The sequence below is a fragment of the Pseudorca crassidens genome, chromosome 1 (genome assembly GCF_039906515.1).
Source record: "Pseudorca crassidens isolate mPseCra1 chromosome 1, mPseCra1.hap1, whole genome shotgun sequence".
In the NCBI taxonomy this organism is placed as follows: Eukaryota; Metazoa; Chordata; class Mammalia; order Artiodactyla; family Delphinidae; genus Pseudorca; species Pseudorca crassidens.
The window spans coordinates 55,449,215-55,473,101 of record NC_090296.1 but is presented as its reverse complement, the minus strand read 5'-3'; the positions used below and the strand labels follow the sequence as shown (position 1 = coordinate 55,473,101).

Here is a 23,887-nt window from a genome sequence, read left to right as displayed (position 1 = left end):
TCACTAGCCAGAATATTTTATTAGGTCATAATGTGTTAAATGTGGTTTAATCAAGAGCTGCCATTAGATAGCTTCCCAATGAACTTCAGATGCATGATGATCATATAACAAATCATCTGTGGAATCCCTCTGAAACTGTGCTAAGAAAGATGGGTCAGCTATGCAATATAAGTAATAATACCCTGATAACTAGTAATAATAATGATGAAAATAGCTAACACTTATCACACATTATATATGTGTGATGACAGTTATAAGGTTCTCTTATAACTGAAGATGGCTGTACTAGAAATGCCCATCATTTTCTACTTACACACACACACCCTCTTTAGAAAACCTACTAAACTAAACTAGACTGAGAAAGAGAATTTGCATGTAGTGGTTACTAAGTGCTTATATCTGAAATATCACACTTAATCTTCACAACCCTAAAACTCAGCTACCATTATATCCTCATTTCAAAGCCAAGGAAACTAAAGTTTAGCAACATTGAGCAACCAGTCCAAGGTCTAATAGCTTGCTTCCTGATAGTCATACTCCTAGGTGGTCCCCGATACAATGTGAGAGGGGTCAATCATTTTGGCCAAAACATAATGGTGTGTGACTTTTGATGCTGGGTTGTAAAAACAATTTCACCTTCCACTTTGCTCTCTTGGATCACTCTTTCTCGGGGAAGCCAGTTGCCATACCATGAGAACACACAGAAGTCATAAGAAGAGAACCATGTGGCAAAGAACTGAGGCCTCCTAACCACGATCAACTTGCCAGCTCCAGTCAATCCCTGAGGTGAAAGTAACCCCAAGTAGCATCTTTCTGTAAACTCATGAGAAACCCCAGGCCAGAACCACCCAGGTGAACTGCTCCCAAATTCCAGACCCACAAAAACTGTAAGATAATAAATGTTTGTTTATTCAAAATACTAAGTTTTGAGGTTGCTTGCTAGACCAAAATAGATAACTGTGGACCAAAAGGTTCATTCGGTTTTTTCTGTAAGATGGCTCTAGTAGCACTTAGTTGTCTTTAACGTTGTTCGAAACAATTTTGTTAGATTCTATGTGACAGCTGTCATATCAGCATACATTTAAAAACGACATCAAAATTGGTGAATTTTTGTGTAGCCATTTTAATATTGAAGATGGAAGAAAAAAAGCAATATTTTTGGCATATTATGCTTTATTATTTCAAGAAAAGTAAAAACGCAACTGAAACGCACAAAAAGATTTGTGCAGCGTATGGAGAAGGTGCTGTGACTGGTCAAACGTGTCAAAAGTGGTTCATGAAGTTTCGTGCTGGAGATTTCTTGCTGAACGATGCTCCACGGTCGGGTAGACCACTTGAAGTTGACAGCGATCAAATCAAAACAATAATTGAGAACAGTCAACATTATACCAGGCGGGTGAGAGCCGACATACTCAAAATCAAGCATTGAAAATCATTTGCACCAGCTTGGTTATGTGAATCGCTTTGATGTTTGGGTTCCACATAAGTGAAAAAAACCTTCTTGACCGTACTTCCCCATGCGATTCTCTACTGAAACATAATGAAAACATTCCGTTTTTAAAACAAATTGTGACAGGCGATGAAAAATGGATACTGTACAATAATGTGGAATGGAGGAGATCGAGGGGCAAGCAAAATGAACCACCACCAACCACACCAAAGGCCGGTCTTCATCCAAAGAAGGTGATGTTGTGTGTATTGATGTTGGGATTAGAAGGGAGTCCTTTATTATGAGCTCCTTCTGGAAAACCAAACGATTAATTCCAGCAAGTACTGCTCCCAATGAGACCAACTGAAAGCAGCACTCGACGAAAAGCGTCCAGAATTAGTCAACAGAAAATGCATAATCTTCCATCAGGATAATGCAAGACCACATGTTTCTTTGATGAACAGGCAAAAACTGTTACAGCTTGGCTGGGGAGTTGTGATTCATCCGCCATATTCACCAGACATTACACCTTTGGATTTCCATTTATTTCAGTCTTTACAAAATTCTCTTAATGGAAAAAATTTCAATTCGCTGGAAGACTGTAAAAGTTCTTTGCTCAAAAAGCTAAAACATTTTGGGAAGATGGAATTATGAAGTTGCCTGAAAAATGACAGATGGTAGTGGAACAAAAGGGTAAATAAATATGTTGTTCAATAAAGTTCTTGGTGAAAATGAAAAATGTGTCTTTTATTTTTACTTAAGAAACCAAAGGCACTTTTTGGCCCACCCAATAGAAGTGAAGCTGGGTGCTGCTGTCTCAAGTTCTCTTATGGACTGAAGTCAGGATGTTTACCAAGACCAAGGTTTCATCTGAAGGGTTGACGGGGAAAGGATACGTTTCTAATCTCATTCATGCGGCTCTTGGCAGGATTCAGTTCTTTGCTGCTTATTGGCCAGAGAACTTCCTCAGTTTCTTGTCACGTGGGCCTCTCCATAAAGCAGCTTACACCATGGCAGCTAGCTGTCTTCCCTTAGAGCAAGTAAGAGAAAATATAAAGCGAGTACCCAAGATGGAAGCCAAGTCTTTTTGTAACATACTCTCAGAAGTGACATCACATCCAATTTGCCATATTCTATTTCCTATTAGTTAGTAATCAAATCCAGCGCATGCTTTAGGAGAGGAGATTGCACAAGGGTGTGAATACCAGGAAGTGGGGCTCATTGGGAGTCATCCTCTGCACTGGGCATACCACAGTGAGTTACGGCTCCAGTGAGCTGAGTTGATGCTCTTCAGCATTATACTCTGCCTCCCTTGATCTAGTTGTGGATTCCACTCATAGCAATAGAATCCAAGCATTGGCCATCCCCTGTAATCAAAGCACACCTCTCCAGGATATTCATGAAAGGGTGGTTAGGCTGAAGACTGCTCCTTAGTCACCCCCATATTATAGCTGTTTCTACTCTCCAATCATATTTCTACCTTGGGTCACTGTTTAATCAACTGAATTCAGCCTTTATCCCTTTACTCTTCAAAGTACCACCAACTCAAGACTTTATTAATAGACAGCTTTACTGATAGCTCCAGGGCAACTGAAATTATATACTGACTCTCAGCAGATGTCTTCAAAATTGAACATTAGCCAATCCTGTCCTTAAAATTATTCCAGCTGCCTAAGCATTGGCAACTTCTCACAGGTCACCTTTCATAGAGATTCCACTTGCTACTTTGTTCTTCCCTCTCCAGAGACAGCACATCTAGTTGTGCAGGTTGTTCCCTGCCCAAGAGTGCTTGTCTAAAGGTGTGAGTAGACTACAATTCAGCTCATATTCTGCTCCACAATCTGAAGCACATGTCTTGCAACAGGGCCACATCTGCCTGATGCTACACAAAGTGCCATCTGGGCTAGTTGAAGTTCTTTGCACTTTTACACCGCTTTCCAGGCCACCTTCTCTTATGTCTAAGCTATTCCTGGAAACTCCTATGACAAGAAAGAAAAAACGATGAAAAGCCTACTACTATTCACAATTTACAAATTCTAAGGAGAGTGAGTGAATCCTAGAAGTTAAAGAACATTTTTTCTGCTGAGCACATTATTTTTAATATAATGGTCTTTCGCATACTTGATGAAAGAGTTTTGTGAAGAGTATGAAGACACAAAATTAGAAAAACTTGGGCAAAGCTAAATTGCTTTGCTTAAGAAAATGGATATAATGAATATTGGGAGGTGGGAAGAGTCTGGAACCAGGAGCTAGAGGCTGCATGGAGGCTGGGAAGAACAACTTTGCAGATAAAAGAGATATCTGATGGGCTTTTTGTTTTTTTTTTGGAATGAAATGCTGTTCACAATTCCATCTTCCTAAAATTTACATTACTCACCATTACCTAGTGGCATATATTTGCTGGAGTAGGACATAGGGATAGAAGTGACACTAAAGTCATGTTTGAGTTAAACTCTAAATTTCTTACTCTATTACACAGAACACTTTAGTTCTCCTCCTCACATTTCTTCAAATTCTTGTGCATACCCTGAGGCCTATATTCCCATAGCCCCATTGAAAAGATTTGTGCTAAACCAAAAGCAATATATATTACTCCTATAAGAAAAGGCTGTTGTCAGTGGCTATTTAAATAAGTTTTTCCTCTCCATCAAATAAACTTAAAACTCCCCACCAAATTACTAATGGTCATCAAAGCAAGTAACTTTGGTTGAATGTGTGGAATTTTCACACACATCATATCATCAAATAACCCAAGAAAGTTAGTATTATTCTCCCATTTTACAAATGAGGAATTACAGCTTAGGAATGTTAAGTAACTTCTACAAGGTAATAAAGTAGAAAAAACAGAAATCAGATCCAGATCTCTCTGACATCAGAACTCCACTTTTTTCCCTATAGCATATTATTTCCACACAAATAGTTTGGTCTTAGGTGAAGCATTAGCAATGTATATAGAAAATGCTTGAATTCCTCAGACCAGCATATAATGAGCTTGCTTTTCATCAGTGTCCCTATATTATGAGCTTCAAGACAGATTGAAAGCTTAGTGGCATACTGTCCTCAGGAAGAAGATTCACTGGCATTCAAAATGACTGCAAAGAAACTCAAAATGACCAAACATTTAACATACCCAAACCTGTGCCCATGGCATGCTTTGTACCCAGTATGATAATTTACATGGAACAGAACGTTTAATTTGGGAGTTTCAGCTGAGGCACTGAGTTAGGATAGACAACAGATACCAAAGTGATTTTTGAGAAAAAAAACCATAAGCAGATTTTCAAAACATTATTCAAAAAATGAGATCAAAGTCTGGTTTGTACCCATCGGGAGATATAAAATACTTGAAAAAGTAGAGTTGGGGAGAAGATTTTGTGAGAAAGATGAGGATGCTGTATTATGAGCTCTAACCTATGGGATTACTACGAAGAAAGTAATCTAGGCTGAGGCTTCACCTCAAGCCTAGAGGGAAGGGTGTTTCTATGAGACCACCTAGAGAGATGGAGATCTGACTTCTAGCAGCTTAGGACACAAAGGTTGGCTGTCTCCCTAGGAAAACTTGGAGAGCTGCTTTGGTAGCAAAGCAAAGGTGGGTATTGCTACATATGAGAGGTTATCTGCATCTGCAGTCAAATCATATGTGAGTATTGAATGTAGACCAGATGTGGGCCTCACAGGAGTCAGCTGATAGCCTGCCTAAGTCAACTACCTGTGAGGGTCAATGGGACTCCCACAGCAAGAGACTATGTGTGAAGGACAACTGTACTCAGGGTCAGTTTCATGGAGCATGACCTGTGCAGTTACATAGGACCCTGCACTCAGAAGGACTCCATGCTTAATTTAATGCTCTGGATATTCAGATTCTTAATAACTGTGTCTTTGAGCTAGTGTTTTGTAAGTCCAAGGAGCCAACATGTCATTTCTTGCTGCCTCATTTGCACAGAGCATTTATGATGTCCCATGAGCACTGAATTCCAGTGAACCCATGATGTGTGGGAGCTCAGTGAGACTCAAAGTGAGTATACAGTGAATGTGTTATGTCTATAACTGAGGAAGCTGAGGTTGCTGACAGGGCCCAGAGGCGATGCCTTGCCTGTGAATGAGAACTTGCTTCGAACACAAAGAGCAGGCAATGGCATTCTGAGAAATACAAATGACCAAAGAACCCTAATCAAATTTTCTTACTCGGGCTTCCCTGGTGGCGCAGTGGTTGAGAGTCCGCCTGCCGATGCAGGGGACACGGGTTCGTGCCCCGGTTCGGGAAGATCCCACATGCCGCGACATGCCGCGGAGCAGCTGGGCCCGTGAGCCATGGCCGCTGAGGCTGCGCGTCCGGAGCCTGTGCTCCACAATGGGAGAGGCCACAACAGTGAGAGGCCCGCGTACTGAAAAAAAAAAAAAAAAAAATTTCTTACTCATTTTATTTCTCTGAATAAACTAACCTCTTATGCTAAAGTGATGACATAGAAGGAAAGGGAAAGCCAGTGCAACTCACAGTTCCTTTTCCTTTCATTTCTCCCTTGCTTATTAGTAAGCCCAAAGTTGAAGGTGTTAGTAAAATGTACATGGATCAAGATGTGGAATAAAAACACTTGAGTTAGTCATGTGTAGCATTTCTACTGTTCTGTACATGTATGTTCCAGCTACAAAATACAACGTATGTAATTTCAGGGATTTTGCATACAAGTTAAATGCTCTTATATTTGCTTTGAAAACTGGCATTGCAAAATATAAAGATGGACAATAAAATCATGCTATTTTTAACTTTTTTTCTTAGAATGACATTAAATAGTAAATAAAAACACCATGACAAGTCAAAAGAGAGGTTATGGAAGAAAGGAAAAAGCTTTATCTCTTAGAACTTTTAAAGACATTTTTCTCCTGCTTTTTGAACAAGGGACCCTATACTTCATTTTGTACCAGGCCCTGAAAATTATAGCTGGTACTGACTGCACCAACCACTTAAAATTGTACTCTTTCCCCTTAACTCCCTCTCCTCCTGGGCCTAACACTGGAGGGTCAAAACACAATTAGCAAGCTGGGAAAAGAGAAGAAATATTAATGGGGTGAGGAGGAAAATGCCCTCTCCATTCCAATCTGATGGGCCCTGTTGGGAAAGAGAAAATTTATCATTAATGTTTTGATCATTGTTGGGAAGTAAACATTCTAGTGTTTGAATTGAGACTGGTTTTGACCTAAAGTGACTTTAGTATAGTCTATTACCTAGATATGAGCAAAAAAGTCACAGAACCAGTCCTCCATCCAGAGAAAAGGAGAGATTATTCCACTAAATAAATCTTAAAGGAGCAGCAGGGAGCAAAAGTAGAGTTGCATTTTTATCATATCTCATGAGTCATGCTTGTTCAATACCCCAGTTACAAATGAAACAAAGTTTGAAGAGGTCTGATCAGAATTTTGTCTTCAAAAAAAGGAAAACTTTTCTTGGTTTAGAACACTTCAGCCACATAAATTACATTGAAAATGATTAGACTCCACAGCTGACTTTTCCTCACAAATTTCCCATATGTTCCAGCCCATGTTACATTTCTTTGGGGAGCATTAAAATGATTTTTCAATTTTCTCACTCAATTTCTTCTATCTCTGCTGAAAATAAGAGATGACATCGTATGATAAGAGCAAGTCACTTTAAATTAGACCAACTTGACTTTTGTCTTGCAGTCAGTCAGATGCAGATCAAATGTGGGTTTTTTCCCCATTGAAAAACAAACTATGGAAAATTAATAAAGAAGCACTTCTTACATTTTTCAAAATATAAAGGTTTGTTTTAAAATTCCTCTATTTTAAATCTTCTGTCAAACTGATAAGCTGTGAATTTTAATTTATCTTCAAGTTAAAGAAAAAATCTTCACAAGAAAAAAATCCAAGAAATTTATTTATGAAGGATAAACACAATAAGGTTTCTGTTGCAATACATTTCTTTAAAATGTACAACTGTAATTATTTCAAATATCTATGAAAATTAGCCCCTACTGACTAGCAGATTTTTTTCTGTGACTTTTTGCCAGTAGAATAGAATTTTATGCAGAACTTCCAAATCCATGTATCAGAGCATAAAATGCTTTAAAAATATTTTGAGAGAACTATACAAGAAATTTTATTTTGAGCAGAAATTCCAAAAATATAAGTATATGTTGCAAAGTTAAATGTTAAATTTAGAGCAAATAATGAATACAATATATTATGGACTCAGCATGTATTAAAGAATTTGCTGATGAAGTAAATGTCTGTGAATAAACAAATGTGAACATTATGAGATATGTCTGTCACATGCTCTCTGAAATTATGCAGAAGCAGGAAGAAAACTGGAAAATTCACAAATATATAGAAATTAAACAACAAATTCCTGAACAATCAATGGGTCAAAAAATAAATCAAAAGAGAAATCAAAAAATATCTTGATACAAATGAAAATGGAAACACGACACACCAAAACATATGGATGCAGCAAAAACAATTCTAAGAGGGGAGTTTATAATAATAAATGCCTACATTAAGAAAAAAGAAAAATCACAAATAAACAATGTAAACTTACAATAGAAGGAACTGTAAAAAACAACAAACTAAGCCCAAAGTTAGTAGATGGAAGGAAATAACGTTAAGATTGGAGCAGAAATAAATGAAATTGAGACTAGAAAGACAATAGAAATGATAAATGAAACTGAGCTGGCAGCAGGAGAATATCTCGACTGTGCACCCCACAGGTTTCAGCAATGCAGCAGGAGAGTGCCTTGCCTGTGTGCACACACCAGCTATAGGCTGGGAGTGGGAGAACTAGGCAACCACTCACACTTGCCTGCCCCAGCCAGGGAGTAGGGTAGTGCTGCAAGGCAGTGGGATACTACCTTGACCACTCAGCCCTGCCTGTCTTAGCAAGGCAGTAGGAGGGTGCCACCTCCAAGCCCATGCACCTGTGCTACCGGAGAACGTGGAGAGTGCAATAATGGCATCCACCAGCACCTCCGTCTCCAAGGACAGTTTCAACTGACCCTCCATAGATGATTTTAGGTTAGCAAATGAATACCCTTTACATAGCGTAGGCACTTTTCAAACTTCTCTTTCTTTGCTTGGTCCCAGAGCAAGTGAGACTGCATGCAAGCCCTTTAGAAGGGGAAGCTCAGTTTCCTATAGTACTTTGAGTCCCTTGGACATTAACCCCATTGGTTTTCTAACAGATGTTTTAGGGTTCACCTCTCCAATGCAGATCCCAGGGTGCCTGATGTGGGGCACCAACGCCTCAGTCCTCTGGGAGAAGCACAGGACTAGTGAAATCCCTCTCTATTGTTTGTTGCCATGCCAGGGGTAGGGTTTTGCTGAGACTGTGTTTCTGCCTTTCCTTCCCAACCTGATGCAGTCCTTTTATCCTCTGTTGTGGAGAAGCCGTTCATCTAGTTTTCAGATCTTCTCCAGAAGGAAATGATGCATACATAGCTATAGATTTGGTGTGTCCGTGGGAGGAGGTAAGTTCAGAATCTTCCTACACTGTCATCTTGGAACACCCTCAGGTGATTCTGATATAAACTAAAATTTGAGAACCAGTGGGTTAGCCCAAGAGAACACAAGCATTTGTGTGCATATGTACAACACCTCATAGCCTTATAGATCTTGTGGGAGAGGGAGGGGGGCAGGGAGAAAGAGATGTCCTAGAATGACATGATGTGCTAAGTTGTCTTATATAACTTAAAGAACTGAAATTTAGATAGTTATGACCCTCTAAGAAACAGAAATATATTAAAAATAATAAAGGAGTGTTCAATTTATTTTATGCTCATCATACGATATCTCTTAGTTACTTGTCACGGACTTCTTTTTCCATTCTCCTTTCTCCTTTGGTTTAGGGAAGACACTATGGTTAAGCTCACAGGTTCTGGAGCCAGACACTTCTGACTTCAAATCTCAGCTCCCTCACTTTATTAGCTATGCAACTTGGGCACATAAACCTTCTTCCATTTCCTCATCTGCAAAAGTGGGCATATAATAATTGAGCCTCTTTCACAGGGTTGCTGTAAGGGTTAAATAAATTCATACATGTAAAGCACTTAGTCCCCTATACACAGTAAGTCCTATATAAGTGTTAGCTACTTAATATGCATTCACTTTTTCACTTCTATCGTGTTTTAAGTTATTTGCATCTTAACTCTTTATGTTATAATAAAAGAAGAATTTTGCTTAAAATCTATATATTTAGTACATGGCATTGATTCAGTGATTTCAGTTTAGGACAAAAGAACAATGTGACAATATCTTGTTGAAGTACTGGAAAATCCTTAACAATCTTTATTTTATTTTATTTTAGTTGTTGTTGAATTATGTATTTGAAGGTAATTTATAGCAGTAAGCATTTGGGGGATTATATATAGGTTTGATACTGTTAAGAGTTAACTAAAGCTCTCATCAAAGGGAAAGACTAGCTGAATAGAAACTAGCTTAATTTTGTTTAAGAAGAGTGATGTGGCTGCAGAAGTATGTTTTGCATGTACCAATATGAGTCACAGCAGTGAAAGTATAAAAAAAAAAACGAAAAATGTTGATTGTTTTGAATGTTTCCAAAGGGCATACTGAGCCTACAAACATTTTTCTCTTTTCATTTGACTTTCTTCTTGGATGTTTTCCTAGGACTTCTGTGAGCAGACTCATTCCGCTTCAGCAAAATGTGGCTACTTCTTCCAAAGCAGCTTTCTCAACTAGAGGGGCCATCAGATCACAAGGAGAGCTAATTTATAATACACATCCCTGCCGCAGCCCATCCCCCAGAGTTTATCAAACTTTCTCAGAAGGGGTTCCAGGCATATGTACTTAGAAAAGCCTCCTCAAGGGACCAAGGTATTCTGCTCCCTGTCTCACATTAAGCCCTCACCTCTCACAAACCATACACACACATAACTGCAAACTACTATTCTGGACGGCAGCTGGTTCCCCAACAGAAACATTCAAACCATGTGTTCCACACGAAACAGCACAGCATGGTCGTTAAAACCTCAGGCTCTGGAGCCAAGTTGGGTTTGAACTCAGGCTCTTGTATATGTGACCTTGGCCAATTCACATCTCTAATGCTACTGTTAACAGTATCAGCTATAAGTAACATTGAGTGTTTTCTATGTTCCAGGCACTGCAATAAACACTAAGCATGGATTAACTCGCTTATTTCTACAACAAACCTATGAAGTAGGTGCTATCATTATCCCAACTTTATAGATAAGGAAGTTGAGGCTTAGAGAAAGGGAAAGTAATTGTTAATTTGTTTAAAATTATACACCCCATCAGTAATGGAGCTGGGATAACACCCAGGTTATCTCACTCTAGGGATCATGCACGTGGCCAATTCATTATATTGACCCTCAGAGATACAAAGAGAGTAAAAGAGAAAAATCTACAAAGAAAAACAGGAGTTTATGAATCTAGAATAGAAAGAATCAAAATGAGAATCTATGAATTGTATTAGCCTGGCACTGTACCAGAAAATAGAACTGATCAGAAAAATAGGAATGGTGGGTAAGGTTCAAAGGAATTCATGGGGTGGTTTCCCATAAAAGCATTTTACAGACCCAAAAGGGATTCCCATACCAGCTTCTTCCCCACAACTAACCTGTTAAATGAAGAATGGCAGATGTCATTTTCACACTTGGCCTTATTAATAGATTTTCCTGAAAGCACTGAATGGCAGGCTAGTATGACAGATGTTCAGCATGTCTAGAAATCATCAAGTCCAAAGCTGGGACAGGAAGATACAGGGCTCCGGGAGGGAGGTCTCTAGTAGGAATGAAAGAAAGGGAGACTAAGCAAAACAGATGCTATTTTGGAAAAGTTGCAGGTAAGATTGGGCAAAAAAATACAGGCTAATTTTGCAGATATGCACCAAAAACAGAACTTCTTGACTTTGTATTGAACAATATTTACCCAATTATAATTATGTGAATACTATTTATGGCTCTCAACTTTTCAAATCAACCTATGGACTAATCACAGAAGACCTAATTTTGGTTACAAAACAGAGTATAACTATTATAGTGTTCTGGGTTCAGCTGTGAGAAAAACTCAAAATACTGGTGCCTTCAACATGACAGAAGTTTATTGTCCTTTCATATGAAGAGAGTCTGTAAATAAGCAGTCTAGGGCTGGTATGGTGCCATCGGGAGAGACCCATGCTTCTTCCACCAACATGGGGCTTCTACCTCAGGACCCAAAATGGCTGCTCAAGCATCAGACATAACATCCACATTGCAAACAGCAGGAAGGAGGAAAATGTGGCCTCTCCCTCTAGGGACATTTCCTGGAAGTCACATTGGACACTTCTACTTACATCCTATTGGCCAACCACACAGCCACACCTGATCACAGGGAGACTGGGGAAGGTAGTTTCTATTCTGGGCAGCTATGTGTCCAGCTAAAATAGAAATTTTATTACTAATGCAGAGGGGAGGAATGGATATTGGGTGAGAATTATCAGCTTTTGCCACAGTTATCGTCCTTGATGATAAAAGAAGAGACAATAGAAATTAGAAGATGAAAGTAGGGAAGGGAGCTGAAGAGAAGGGTATAAATAGTTACAAAATAAGGAGTTAAGAAATGTTATTTATGTTTACAGAAAAATTAAAAGTACAAGTAAGAAATTTAAAATACTGTATGACATAGCTATTGGGAAGAGAAAAAGAATGCAGGTGGGTAATTAGTGTAAGAAATTTGAATCATAAATCTTTTATGTTCTTTCTGGGAAACAGATCTAAGGAGGAAAGAGAAGGCATGGGAAAGTGGGCTGGAAGATAAAGAGAGACAGTGAGAGTCAACCTCCTGGGAGAAGCGAGACCATGAATTTAACATATAACAAATTAAATAGAGAAATTTTGCTTTAAGAGTACAGTAAGTGTTAGTCTCTAAATTAAAGGCTTGTGGATTTATTCCATTTATGAACCCCCTTCCTCCCACCAAAAACAAAAAAAGTAACAGTTTTTAATCTAGTCATGGTTCATATGCATGGAAGAAGTGAAAATGATATAACTTTATGAAGGAAAAGTGAAAATTGAAGTTAAACTATACACAGAAAAAATGAGGTGCCTTTTAGCTCCAAATTCCTTAAAAATGCCAAGTCTTTTTCAGAATTTCCTCAAACATCTCTGTTCACTCTGTTACCTTTCAGTCAAACCTGCTTTTCCACAGGCACTACCATTTGGAAAAAAGTTTAAACCACCTTATATTTTTTTATGCATCTCCTTAATTATTAATGTTGAAAATGTCAGAAAAGTATTCTCTAAATTCTTTTAACATATTCTATGTTTACGTATATTTTAAGATCCTGAAAAAAGTCACAATGTTTTCTTGTATTTCATTAATATTTTTAAGAATTTCAGTTGCATCATAGGTTGAATAGGCTTGGAATGTAAACTATCATTTACAGTATAGTTTTTCAATAGGAGGATATGCTCTGAGTGCCAAACAATAATAACTTGGAAACATAAACCCATCCTGGAAGGACTATTATACTCTGATGCCTTAATTCACCTGACCCATGGATCTATGGCTACAACCTGAAAAGTTGATGTCATGATGATGAAGGTGTGAACTGAAAAATAAGATGAAAACTAACACTAGATGTGACTTTTTTATTGTATTACTTTGTGCTGTCTAAGAAAAATAGCATACATTTCTAGAGCAATGCCATATTTGAAATCCTGCAGTTTTGTGTAACATCTGCAGAATAGAGCCTAATGTCAGCAGTGGTTTCCTGAGCTGGTCATATGTCTTGAAGGAAAGATGTCAGCTTCCCAAAGAGAATATTATATGCCAAGCAATGCAGTATAAGGTACTGAATCCTATCGTTCGACTGTATGGGACAAGATTCAGTCATACACACCTACAATCATGGGAGGCAGTGATAAAAAGATGCTATCAATTTTATTGGCCATTCAATGAAATTTATCTATTAATTATGAATGATTAGCCTTCTGTGAGAGTGATTTAGTAAATAGTTTTTGTCCATCCAACAGAACCCTAAACTTTAAGCATGAATATTAAAATGTGTGAAAATGGGCAAATACTCTGTAATACTGCATTTCACCAAAAATTCATAGAAGATATTTTTACCAATTAAAATTCGCCTTGTGTTGCAGATGCCTAAAACTGAGGAATTTTTGAAAGGCCAGGTGTAGCAACAGAGCTTTGAGTTGACTCTCACCTTACTAATAAGTATTATACTTCTTGGTTCATGTAAGGGTCAAATTTCCCTGCTAAGTATAGCCATTCAATTTTGTTTACTTACAAAAATATTTTTAACAAATGGAAAAGGACTAAGGACAATTTTCACAAACAGCACTCTCGGAAAGAAAAACTTTCTTACCCTTGGTTTCTTTTCATTATACATTACTTTGTTCTGCTATAATTGACAGGAAGAAAATCTTCTTCAGAATTTCTGACTTCAGAATATTTCCTACCATCCTGTGACTGTTAGAATAAAATATTTAAGAAAGTGAATTTTTTCTGTAGAATTCTCTAAACTTTGGCTGTTTTTTGGTTTTTGTTTCTTGGGGGGTTTTTTGGTTTGTTTTTTTTTCTCCCCCTCTCCATGAGGCATGCAGGATTTTAATTCCCCAACCAGGGATTGAACCCATGCCCCCTGCATTGGGAGCATGAAGTCTTAACCACTGGACCACCAGGGAAGTCCCTGGCTGTTTCTTTTTCCATATTTATCTACAATTTAGCTGAAATTGCTCTGACTATTGCTCACGGAATAAACATGATACTTGAAGAGACTATACATATTATATCGTATTCATGACCTTTTTCTTGTGTTTTAATTCTACTTTGCGATTTATAAATCATATGTAAGCTCTGAGTAAGCACATCATTGTGGTTGTATACTCACTTCCACCAGGAAGACAAGACTGTCTTATGTTTTGGAAGGAAACTTCATTCCTTCCCTTGAAGGCAACATGTTTTAGATATTTGGAGTAGGGTTGATAAAGGATCTCTCTGGTTTAAATAAAAGAATCCACTTCCAAAAAGCCTCTCCCTCAACTCGCCCTCTTAAATTTCAGAGTTTCCTGTATCTCCTTCCTCCATCTTCCAAGTTACCTTAAGCAGTGTTCTGAGTTGATCTGAAGTACATTTTCAGTGAGATCCAATATGAAGATGACTCCCCTGTCTACACTTCCAGCCACATTTCTCCTGAGCCCTACTACAGGAAAACTGTCTTCACCCCTGGATGTCCCAAATACTCAGAACTATACTTATCTTCTTTCCCTCACATCTTATAAAGCCCCCTGTGAAGCTTATCTTAATAAATAACACCTCTGTTACCTGAACTGGACATGAGAATTATCCTAAAATTTTCCCGTTCTCTAATTCCCCAAGCATCCAATCAATCCAATAAATCCTATGGGTCTGTTATATAAGAATGGTCCCAGCAGAGTCCAGCAGAAATATGGCACGAGTTGCTAAAGACCTCAATTCCATGCCCACCTTCTCACCCCTTATTCACAAGGGAATCTACTTTCTTAAGCTTCAGGGGTTTGGCAGGCTGAAGGAAAGAGAAAGGAGATCAGTCCACAGGACTCAGATGAGATAGTGAAATAGTATGGAAATGGAGAGCAGTTTGGTAACTATTTCCCAACCAGTTCAAAGAGATTAATCTGACCCTCTATAGTGAATGGGACGCAGGCAGAAGACAAAGGCTTTTTTAATGAGGGTAATTATAGGACTGCGTAGTTCTGGCCCCTTCACTTCACCTCTGGACACCTGCATTTGACTATTGCCTGGCTCTCCTGTATCTTGTGACACTCCTTCCAGTGACCCTCCACAGAGCTACCAGAGCAGTCTTTAAAAACCATTAACTTAATGATTTCATTTCCCTGTTAATGAGACATCAAAAGCTTCCCATAGCTTCAAAGTGATACATCCAATTTGCTGCCCTGTTCTCCCCGTCAGTCCCATGCTCTGGCTCCTTCAAACCACTAGTAGTTACCTGCATATATTCTATTGTTTCATGCCACCATGATTTCACATATACTGTCCCCTCTTCTTGGGTTACCCTCCTTCTTCCTCAAACGGCCAATATACTAATATTTATTTATTCTTTAAAACTACTCAGGCATGGCCCTCCAAGGAAAGCCCTTCCTGGCCCCTAGAATGATTTATATACCCATTGTCTGTGTCCCCAAAGCACTCTACATTTACCTCTATCACACTCACCCACTGTTTTAAGGTCTTTGAAGAGGTATTAGTCATCTTTCTTTCATCCCTGTATGGCGTGGCACATAATAGATACACAATAAATTTTTCTGTATAAACAATATAACATTGTTTCCATAGAAACATATTTTCCTAGTTCCAAACAAATTGGTATACAAATATATTTTGTTGGGCTTCCCTGGTGGCGCAGTGGTTGACAGTCCACCTGCCGATGCAGGGGACACGGGTTCGTGCCCCGGTCCGGGAGGATCCCACATGCCGCGGAGCGGCTGGGCCCGTGAGTCATGGCCGCTCAGCCTGCGCGTCCGGAGCCTGTGCTCCGCAACGGGAGAGGCCACAGCAGTGAGAGGCCTGCATACCGCAAAAAAAAATATATATATATATATATAGTGAACTCAGTCTGTTCAGAAGTTTTATAGAATCTATTCTGGGAAATTGAAAGTCACTTCATATACCACACATCACACATGAATAATCAATTGTCAAAGAGAATACAATCAAATACACTAACTCCAAAATTTCATCAAATATAATTTAACTTTTATTAATTCAGCACTTTCTTCATATCTTGGAATGCCTCATAGGTGTAATCATGAAGATCAATTTCCTTTGTATTATAAATAAAAGAAGCTTACATAATGATAAAGATTTTTAGCCTTGATACTGGTACATTTGGTATATTAATATTTATTATTATTTTGCCAGAAGTAATTCTAAGTTGTATGGCATGCATTTTACAGGGGATGTTCTTAGCAATAGTTGTACTTCCAAACAACCCTTCCAAGAATTTTGAAATAGAAGGTATGGAGAGATCCCAGATCCAACCCAAACTCAGTTGGAATTGCAATGAAAGTCACCTTTCTTTTGTCAAATTGTAATTTAGCTAAATATATCCAAAGTCAGAGATCCCTATAGTACAAAACACAGAGAAAATTCATTAAATGTCCTGCAGAGAAAAACCCTCTAAAGGTGCACAACATATTCACGTGTCAAAGATCATTTGTTCAACTTGCTGGTGAGCAACTATTTAAACAAAATTAATATGCAAGTCCAAAAGACAAAAATAGTCCTTTCTCTATCTTGTTAAGTATCTTCTATTTTCAGAAATACTGGATACATATTTTCCCAAATAAACATAAAAGGGCTCTTCCTGAACATTGTGCTAGAAACACAGCATCTAGTAATAAATATTATAATTATAGAAAAACTCTTTACTTGAATAAATCATGTATGCCCCATGCACCATTAGCTGACTCTCTGTATTACGATTTGAAATGCCTTTCACATTAAGACATGTGTTATTATTTTGTATATGAAAATGAAGATACTGAGCTGCCACCAGTGTGACTTGCATTTGAGCTGTTTTTTCAAACAGGAATCATAGGTTTTCTCTTAGCCACTCACTTTTGATCAGTGGCAAGTATGTGTGAGATGGCCACCTGGAATTCTAGCATTGTCTGTAGCCCCATAATAGAGATTTATTCTGCATAATATAACAGGCATTTGAGAGGATGGAACTGATGACCTTGACTTCAGCCGCATGAGTAGTAGATTTCAACCAACCAAGATAGCTAACCTTAAAGATACACTAACTATAACTCTATAAAGCAAATTATACATTCAGAAATAAAACTGGATGGATGCTTCCAGAGATATCAATATCATGAGCATGGTTGTTCTCACTTAAAAATTAGATTCCATAGCTCTATTCATTGCTGAATACTGACAGCTTCCAAAAGAGCTAAACTAAAAAATCCATTAAATCAGCACATACTTCAGTGTGAACACTAGTCCTTTGATACATACGAAATCTTGGATGATGGTGTTTGTAACCAACTAACATTATATCCTCCCTTTTCAGACTGTTTTTCCCAGATGATGTCTCTTTTTCACACTCTGAAATTTTTTTATTAGCACTTCTCCATGAAATGGACCTTTTTATTTTTAGCTTTGCCTAGATTAAATTCCCTTTGATGTATATTTCAAGCTTCCCTTTTGACTAGCTCAGTGTTATAGACCTCACTATATCCTTATTCAAATGGCAGGCACGACACTGTTCCCTTCTCTAATCACGGCAGCATCCCCTAACAGAAGCTATTCCGAGACTCTTGGGAAAAAAAATTCATGTTTAATCTATGAGGAGAAATTTAAGATGGCAGGATTTCATTTTTCTAATGTATATACATGTGTATAAGATACAAGAAACACAAGAAAGTGCTGCTTAAAGCTTTTTGCTTTGTTTTGTTAATACAAAAGCAATATGTAGGATCTATTGTACTGACTTACAATTATTTTGGCTTAATTTGACTACTATGGGACTTGGAATGCAATGTTTAAGGAACACCAACAAAATGAAGTTCAAATGAAGGACTCAGATCTCAGACAAATACAAATTGAGAAGTAACAAAATAGCTAAATTGACAAGATTATCCCAGCTTTTCTTTTTCCTATCAATAGAGGGACATTTATTTACTTAAAATACTATTTTCAAAGAAAACATTATGACAGAAAATTAAAGAGCTATAAACCTCTACAGAAGGTATATTCACTCAGACAAGAGGAAACAGAAACACCTAAGTCCCAAAAGTTTGGATAAGTAATTTTTCAAACTTATATTTTCATGTATAGTTGACAATAAAATCTCATTGTTTTATGAATATGTGTATATATATATATATATATATATATATATATATATGCCGCAAAAGTTTTAAAAATCTTCTTCACATTATATCTTATTTCCAAACGGAAAATCAGTATTTCCATTAGAGGTTCAGCTTTTACTCAAGCATATCTCTAATGGTTCAAAATTTTCTTTTCAATTAAACATTATAAATTGAGCACGCAAAAGAGTATGTATAAGATAGTAGTCGTTGACTTCTGTTTAGTGCCTATGAATAAGATAATAATCACTAATTTAGTTTACAGCTTAATGGGTGAACAGGACATATGCATCAATATAAGTCAAGGCAGAGCAATAGGAGCTAACATGGAGGTATAAGGTGTTACAAATCAAAGTTGAGAGAAATCCCAACTGATTTGAGAGTGTTATGACTCTCCTGAAGGAAAGAGTAATTGAGATGCATCTTAAAAGTTGACTATACATCGTAGAGGCAGATGTAAGGAATCCAAGATATAAGGGAGATGAAGGAAAAGGAAAAGTGTCGACGTGGCATAATGTACGGAGAGGAGAATAAGTAGCAGTCTAGTTGGGTTGAACTGTGGAGTTTCCAGAGGAAAAGAATGGAAAATTAAGTTGGAAAAAGGTAGGCCGAGGTAATTTCATTTGAGGCAAAAGAAGGAATTTGTACTTTATTCTAGAAGTATAGAATTTTATAGTTGAACTGAAGAGCCATCTAGAACAGCTTGCTGATTTTTCAGTTGAAAAAAAACTAGAGGCCCAGACAAATAACATGAATTTTCCAAGATTACATTGCTAGTTAGTTTCAAGGCCAGGATATGAATCAAAGTCTTCAGATCCCCAATCCTTCCACTCCTCTGCTTCTGAACAGAGGAGAGACACATTCAGAAATGTGTTGTGCAAAGATCACTCTGGCGGCATCTAAACAATAGATTGAAAATGAGAATGAAAAGAAGCAGAGATTCTATTTAGAAGACTAAGTAGACTAGTCTAGGTGGGAGATAATGAGGGCCTGAGCTAAAGTGAGAATAATGAGAATGGAAGGAGCAGACAGATTTGAGTAGCATTTCCCAAACTGCTAGCTGTGTGGGGTGGTAAGCGACGTGAGGAGGAAAAAATGGTTCTCGTTCATTTAATTTTGGAAATGCTAGCTTAAACCAAGATAAGCATCTTCACTATAGGATTTCTAAGAGATTTTACCATCTTAATGTGGAATAAGAATCTCCCAGAGGGAGGTAGAGAAAACGGCATTGCTCAAAGTGTTTTAAACAGAGAATTTTTTTTAATGAAACAACTATTAAAGTAAGTTTTCATAGAAAACCAACTGTGAAACACTAAGTCAAAGATATGATAAATATGAAGGATTTTGCCAGTGATTGAACCAATATGGAAAAAAATAAGAAAAAAAAAAGCCAAAATTGACTCCAGATTCACAAGTCTAAGTGTAGAAAAAGTTGGTTTGTTTCAATACCTCAATTATTGACTATAAATCAGTCATATATCCCACCAGTATCAATAACAAGAATGCACTTGGTGTCCTTGTTGTTATGCCATTTCAACCAGTTGAAAAGAAAGGCATCTCTCAAAGTGTTTGGGAAAACATAGTTGTGTCCTAAATGGGTAAACATTTTTCAATACCAAAAAGGTTTAAAATTAAGTATAGAAGTGTTTAAAAGAGTTAAACCTTAATTGTAAGATTTTTTTTGCACATTGGTATTTTACATACATGTATCATTAAAGAACATTTGGTCTATTCAAGTAACAGTTCAGACTTATAATCCAATTTAAAATGTACAATTGAGTAATTGATTTATTTTACTTTTTAATCTTTATTAAGGTATGATTGACAAATAAAAATTGTGTACCTATAGATTGTACAACATGATTTTTTTAAGTAGTGCTTGAATAATTGGTTTAGACTGGTGATTTTAGTTGGCATCTTACTATTAAGAGAAATTAAATTTCACTATATTAACAAGCTTACTCATTTTTTTCAGATTTATAAGAATTAAGAGCCTTGGAAAGGTTTTGGTTATAAAAATAGATCATTATAGTGTTTACGAGACAAATCAAATGTATTAAATTCATAAATAAAGGTTGAAATGTTTAAGTGAGTTTAATTAAGTATGTTTGTAAATGTTCCTAAATAGTAATCCAAGGCCCCTTGAAAAGTGATAGCTAAAAATTGCTAAACTTATAAACAGAATAAGATTTGTAAGTTGAACCTGAGAGCTAAAGGATGAACTTTTGTTTTATTTGTTGTTTTTGTTGAGTTTTTTTTCACTTGTAACTTCAATAAATTGAATAATAATTTTAAATATCAAAGTTCAAAGTTATGCTGGATAATTTTTTCGGCAGACAAAAGCTTACCCAATCTCAAAGAAGTCAGCAGTGATTGATGGGTAGATTATGGAAACCTTTGAGAGAGCCCGTTGGGTAGAGTGGTAGAAGATGAGTGCAGGATTTCTGGTGGTGAAGATATGGGCACAGAGTCATAGACTCTTGTATTATTTTCCTATTGCTGTTGTAAAAAATTAGTACAACTGAGTGGCTGTAAACAACACAAATGTATTCTCTTACAGCTCTGGAGGTCAGAAATCCAAAATGAATCTTCCTGGGCTAAAATCAAGGAGTAAGGAGGGATGCCTTCTTTCTGGAGACTCTAGGGAAGAATCGATTTCCTTGCCTTTCTTGGCTACTAGAGGCATTCTGTATCCTTAGTCCATGGCCCCTTCACCCATTTTCAAAACCAGCAGTTACCATCTTCAGATCTCTCTTATCTTCTGCCTCTCTCTTCCATCTTTTAAGAATCCTTGTGATTACACTGAGCCTAACCAGATAATCCAGGATTTCTCCATCTCAAGAGCCTTAATTCGATCACATATATAAAATACCTTTTCCCATGTAAGGTAACATATTCACAAGTTACAGGGAATTAGGAAATGGACACCTTTGGGGAGGTCATTATTCTGCCTACCATGATTATTATTCAAAACACTTAACAAAGAAGGGAAAGAGACAGTCTTTGGTATTTGAGTGACAAAAAGTTTAATGGAAGGGTTTTTGGTAGGCAGAAAAAGAAGCTAGTTAAGAAGGAGGAAAAAAATTAAGGAAGAAAATATTGACAAAGTTGGTCCCAGAGAGCCCAGATGGAGAGTCACTCTTGTAAAGGAAAGATGGAGACTCCTTCTTTGGTCAGGAGCAGAGAACAAGAGGAAGAGTAAAGATGCCAATAGATTTAGATGAAGAAGAAGGAGGTTGGGGGACTCCATCTCAATGATTTAAATCTTTTCAGTGCAAGTGAGCAGCCCTATAGATAAGGTGAAGGAACTTAAAGCTCCAGTTAATGTTCCTGCTCCTGATCCCTCCCAAGCTCCCACCCACTTCTTTCAAAATCACTAAATCACTATTAACCCCATGCCATGCCATTTTTATTGGACTTTTGTATATATTTAACTAAGGGCGAAGCAGTATAGTATAGTGTTGACAGACTCTGGATTCAGACTGCCTAGATTTCCATCCTCATTCCACCACTTAATAACATAACTTGAATTACATTTTAAGAAAACAGAGATAACCTCTCTGTGCCTCAGTGTCTCATCTATAAAACTGAGATAATAATAGCATATATATCACAAGGTTATTATGAAGATTAAATGTTTCAGTAAATTTTAAATGCTTAGATCAGTGCCTGACACAATTTGTGAGGAATATAATAAACATTGGCTCTTATTATTTTCAATAATTTTTCATGGATTTTATATATTGAGATCAATATTGGTATTTATAGCTTTATCTGTAAAGTTCAAATTTGAGATGATTTACTCACATATTTCTTTATAATTTTTGAAAATCTATATATACAGCTGCAGTATGGTGGACTTAGTACCTTGACCAACACTGCACTGAAAATATACAATGCTGGATAAAATATTTTAAAACCTTATTAATGGCATCTATAATATGGCAAGAAAATAAGGAATACTCAAGCAAAAAACTTAGTAAAGCTGAAACCCAGAGGGGAAAATAGAACACTGAAGCTGGTTTTAGCCTCCAGTCCATTTGCCAATCCAGGTGAACCTGAGTTTTTCATTTTTCACAACTTCAAGGGTCTGAGAAATAAAACCTAAGATGAGGCACCTAATAGGAGACCCTATGCCAATAAAGCTGGGACCCTAAAGAACAACACTCCCAATCTAAGGATAGATTAGTAATAATCCCTAATCTCCACTGAGACTTGCAAAGAAAACTACTTATCTCAAATTTACTTGTGAACACAGCTGGCCTTCATGCAGGTTTACAGCCTAAATTCATACTATCCGAATGGAGCAGAAAGCCTCATGCCTATATTCTTAAATTTTCAACAACTCTATGTACATATATGCACATTATATTTGCAGCTGTGGGATTAGGAATAATGATATATTTTAAGGACTTGGTTATATGAACGTTTTGCAATTGAAGTTGACATTTTTTATGGATTTAAAATTACCTTTTTTGGTGTATCTTTTTATTTGATGACATCACTTTCCCAAACATAAGCATAGCTCTCTTTCTACCCATGGCCTTATTATGTCAAGTTTTCACTCATGGCAAATAGCCACATATTGTCTAAGTACCATCACAGAGCCATCCAACAAGGAAGTTGAATGAGATAAACATAGTTATAGCTTCTCTTCTTTTTAAAATGTAAATTAAATACCATTTCTGTTTCTCTTCCCCCTATTTAGGAAAGTGTCAGAAACAATAATTAAGAAAAACGTTGAGGGAACTGACAGAATGGTCTCAAGGATACAGACTTCTACATGGAAGATTCATCTGAAAAATTCTTCATGTAAGGTTCACCTGGCCAACTCAAGAAGCTTGAGAATCAGGAGCATAGAGGTCGCATTCTGGGATAATGAGCATGAGGTTGGATGCCTTATCATGCGAAAAAGAGCCTAAATTATTTAGCATGGTTTTGTTCCTGCTTGACTTATTTCTTAATACCTAAGTCCACATTGTCATCTGCAGCCTCTATAGAAAAATATGGAGAGTTCATCCTAAGCATAAGGTAGATTCAAAGTGATGGCTTCTTCATGAGTGGGAGGTCCTGGCCAGCACTTCTTGCTCTGCCATGATTCTGCGGACTCCAATGTCTCTAAGGATTGCCTGTTAGACTAAAAGGGAGGCAATCTGGTTGGCATGACCCCTCCCAGGCTCCTGGTTCCACGATCCAGCATGGTAGGGGTAGCATAGGGACTCTTCATCACTGGATACACCTACCTCTCCAAGAAGGATCCTGCGTTTTAGGAAAATCTGCATGCAGATATTAGAAGGAAAAGTGAGAAAGTTTCGGTTTGAAGAACCAGCTAGTAAACAGAATCAGTAAAGCAGACCTATTGGTACACCTTCCAGAGCATGGGAAATCCCACCTAGTGCCAAATAACCTTCCAAGATGCTGGCCACCTGTGGTGGTTAATTTTATGTGTCAACTTGACTAGGTTATGGTGCTCAGTTGTTTGGTCAAGCACCAGGTGCTGTGAAGGTACTTTTTAGATGTCATTAACATTTAAATCAGTAAACTTTGAGTAAAACAGATTACTTTTCATAATATGAGTGGGCATTACTTTTCATAA

General features: G+C 37.3%; 1 protein-coding gene across 8 annotated transcripts in view; it reads right to left on the bottom strand.

Moving 5' to 3' along the window:
- Positions 1–1,155: 1,155 nt before the first annotated feature.
- The window catches only part of LOC137224105 (WAS/WASL-interacting protein family member 1-like), a 151,526-nt gene continuing 128,794 nt past the window's right edge, over positions 1,156–23,887 (bottom strand). For 6 of the 8 annotated variants that reach the window (XM_067737123.1, XM_067737113.1, XM_067737104.1 and 3 more), the window contains one exon: positions 11,039–11,197. The gene's annotated coding sequence lies outside the window, so the exon portion shown is untranslated. Of the gene's footprint in view, positions 2,460–11,038; positions 11,198–23,887 lie in introns of those variants that run through there. The other 2 variants (XM_067737117.1, XM_067737111.1) reach the window with 1 other exon arrangement.